This window comes from Vanacampus margaritifer, chromosome 15 (assembly GCF_051991255.1).
Source record: "Vanacampus margaritifer isolate UIUO_Vmar chromosome 15, RoL_Vmar_1.0, whole genome shotgun sequence".
Taxonomy (NCBI): Eukaryota; Metazoa; Chordata; class Actinopteri; order Syngnathiformes; family Syngnathidae; genus Vanacampus; species Vanacampus margaritifer.
The window spans coordinates 45,001-48,943 of record NC_135446.1 but is presented as its reverse complement, the minus strand read 5'-3'; positions in this window follow the sequence as shown (position 1 = coordinate 48,943).

Sequence of the window (3,943 nt, the reverse complement as noted above, 5' to 3'; positions counted from 1 at the left end):
CAGGCCAAATGTGCTGAGGGCGGCCGCCTATAGTGCTCCTATTTCGGCTATGGCAGGCGCTCTCCCCCTGGTCCATGGCGCTTTCCCCCTGGTCCATGGAGCCCCGCCAACAGCCAGCAACAAGCCCCAAAGAGAGGCGCTCTCTTCCTGGTCCATGGAGCCCCGCCAACAGGCATCAAGCCCCGAAGAGAGGCACTCTCCCCCTGGTCCATGGCGCTCTCCCCCTGGTACATGGAGCCCCGCCAACAGCCAGCAACAAGCCCCGAAGAGAGGCGCTCTCCCCCTTGTCCATGGCGCTCCAGGATGGAGGGGCCAAATGTGCTGAGGGCGGCCGCCTATAGTGCTCTTATTTCGGCTATGGCAGGTGCTCTCCCCCTGGTCCATGGCGCTCTCCCCCTGGTCCATGGAGCCACGCCAACAGCCAGCAACAAGCCCCAAAGAGAGGCGCTCTCCCCCTGGTCCATGGAGCCCCGCCAACAGGCATCAAGCCCCGAAGAGAGGCGCTCTCCCCCTTGTCCATGGCGCTCCAGGATGGGGGGGCCAAATGTGCTGAGGCGGCCGCCTACAGTGCTCTTATTTCGGCTATGGCAGGTGCTCTCCCCCTGGTCCATGGCGCTTTCCCCCTGGTCCATGGAGCCACGCCAACAGCCAGCAACAAGCCCCAAAGAGAGGCGCTCTCCCCCTGGTCCATGGAGCCCCGCCAACAGGCATCAAGCCCCGAAGAGAGGCGCTCTCCCCTTGGTCCATGGCGCTCCAGGATGGGGGGGCCAAATGTGCTGAGGGCGGCCGCCTATAGTGCTCTTATTTCGGCTATGGCAGGTGCTCTCCCCCTGGTCCATGGCGCTCTCCCCCTGGTCCATGGAGCCACGCCAACAGCCAGCAACAAGCCCCAAAGAGAGGCGCTCTCCCCCTGGTCCATGGAGCCCCGCCAACAGGCATCAAGCCCCGAAGAGAGGCGCTCTCCCCCTGGTCCATGGCGCTCCAGGATGGGGGGGCCAAATGTGCTGAGGGCGGCCGCCTATAGTGCTCTTATTTCGGCTATGGCAGGTGCTCTCCCCCTGGTCCATGGCGCTCTCCCCCTGGTCCATGGAGCCACGCCAACAGCCAGCAACAAGCCCCAAAGAGAGGCGCTCTCCCCCTGGTCCATGGAGCCCCGCCAACAGGCATCAAGCCCCGAAGAGAGGCGCTCTCCTCCTGGTCCATGGCGCTCCAGGATGGGGGGGCCAAATGTGCTGAGGGCGGCCGCCTATAGTGCTCTTATTTCGGCTATGGCAGGTGCTCTCCCCCTGGTCCATGGCGCTCTCCCCCTGGTCCATGGAGCCACGCCAACAGCCAGCAACAAGCCCCAAAGAGAGGCGCTCTCCCCCTGGTCCATGGAGCCCCGCCAACAGGCATCAAGCCCCGAAGAGAGGCGCTCTCCTCCTGGTCCATGGCGCTCCAGGATGGGGGGGCCAAATGTGCTGAGGGCGGCCGCCTATAGTGCTCTTATTTCGGCTATGGCAGGTGCTCTCCCCCTGGTCCATGGCGCTCTCCCCCTGGTCCATGGAGCCACGCCAACAGCCAGCAACAAGCCCCAAAGAGAGGCGCTCTCCCCCTGGTCCATGGAGCCCCGCCAACAGGCATCAAGCCCCGAAGAGAGGCGCTCTCCTCCTGGTCCATGGCGCTCCAGGATGGGGGGGCCAAATGTGCTGAGGGCGGCCGCCTATAGTGCTCTTATTTCGGCTATGGCAGGTGCTCTCCCCCTGGTCCATGGCGCTCTCCCCCTGGTCCATGGAGCCACGCCAACAGCCAGCAACAAGCCCCAAAGAGAGGCGCTCTCCCCCTGGTCCATGGAGCCCCGCCAACAGGCATCAAGCCCCGAAGAGAGGCGCTCTCCCCCTTGTCCATGGCGCTCCAGGATGGGGGGGCCAAATGTGCTGAGGGCGGCCGCCTATAGTGCTCTTATTTCGGCTATGGCAGGTGCTCTCCCCCTGGTCCATGGCGCTCTCCCCCTGGTCCATGGAGCCACGCCAACAGCCAGCAACAAGCCCCAAAGAGAGGCGCTCTCCCCCTGGTCCATGGCGCTCCAGGATGGGGGGGCCAAATGTGCTGAGGGCGGCCGCCCATAGTGCTCTTATTTCGGCTATGGCAGGCGAGAGCTCCGCTGGAGGTGGCACTCTGAAAATATTTCGAAAAAAGTTGACTTTGAAAAAATTTGAGAACCAGGATTGGGGGGCCAAATGTGCTGAGGGCGGCCGCCTATAATGCTCTTATTTCGGCTATGGCAGGCGAGAATCCCCCTGGGAAGTGGCACTCTGAAAATATTTTGAAAAAAGTTGACTTTGAAAATTTTTGAGAACCAGGATTTGGGGGGCCAAATCTGCTGAGGCAGGCCGCCCATAGCGCTCCTATTTCGGCTATGGCAGGCGCTCTCCCCCTGGTCAATTTCAACCCCTGGGCACCCGCCAGTCGATTTTGACCCCTGGGCACCCGCCATCCAATGTCAACCCCTGGGCACCCGCCAGTCGATTTTGACCCCTGGGCACCCGCCATCCAATGTCAACCCCTGGGCACCCGCCAGTCGATTTCGACCCCTGGGCACCCGCCATCCAATGTCAACCCCTGGGCACCCGCCATCCAATGTCAACCCCTGGGCACCCGCCAGTCGATTTCGACCCCTGGGCACCCGCCATCCAATGTCAACCCCTGGGCACCCGCCAGTCGATTTCGACCCCTGGGCACCCGCCATCCAATGTCAACCCCTGGGCACCCGCCAGTCGATTTCGACCCCTGGGCACCCGCCATCCAATGTCAACCCCTGGGCACCCGCCAGTCGATTTCGACCCCTGGGCACCCGCCATCCAATGTCAACCCCTGGGCACCCGCCAGTCGATTTCGACCCCTGGGCACCCGCCATCCAATGTCAACCCCTGGGCACCCGCCAGTCGATTTCGACCCCTGGGCACCCGCCATCCAATGTCAACCCCTGGGCACCCGCCAGTCGATTTCGACCCCTGGGCACCCGCCATCCAATGTCAACCCCTGGGCACCCGCCAGTCGATTTCGACCCCTGGGCACCCGCCATCCAATGTCAACCCCTGGGCACCCGCCAGTCGATTTTGACCCCTGGGCACCCGCCATCCAATGTCAACCCCTGGGCACCCGCCAGTCGATTTCGACCCCTGGGCACCCTCCATCCAATGTCAACCCCTGGGCACCCGCCAGCCGATTTTGACCCCTGGTCACCCGCCATCCAATGTCAACCCCTGGGCACCCGCCAGCCGATTTTGACCCCTGGTCACCCGCCAGTCGCCCCTGGTCACCCGCCATCATGGAGCCCCGCCAACAACCAGCAACAAGCCCCGAACACAGGCACCAACAGCCAGCAACAAGCCCCGAACACAGGCACCAACAGCCAGCAACAAGCCCCGAACACAGGCACCAACAACCAGCAACAAGCCCCGAACACAGGCACCAACAGCCAGCAACAAGCCCCGAACACAGGCACCAACAGCCAGCAACAAGCCCCGAACACAGGCACCAACAACCAGCAACAAGCCCCGAACACAGGCACCAACGACCAGCAACAAGCCCCGAACACAGGCACCAACGGCCAGCAACAAGCCCCGAACACAGGCCCCAACAGCCAGCAACAAGCCCCGAACACAGGCACCAACGACCAGCAACAAGCCCCGAACACAGGCACCAACGACCAGCAACAAGCCCCGAACACAGGCACCAACGACCAGCAACAAGCCCCGAACACAGGCACCAACGACCAGCAACAAGCCCCGAACACAGGCACCAACGACCAGCAACAAGCCCCGAACACAGGCACCAACGGCCAGCAACAAGCCCCGAACACAGGCCCCAACAGCCAGCAACAAGCCCCGAACACAGGCACCAACGACCAGCAACAAGCCCCGAACACAGGCACCAACGACCAGCAACAAGCCCCGAACAC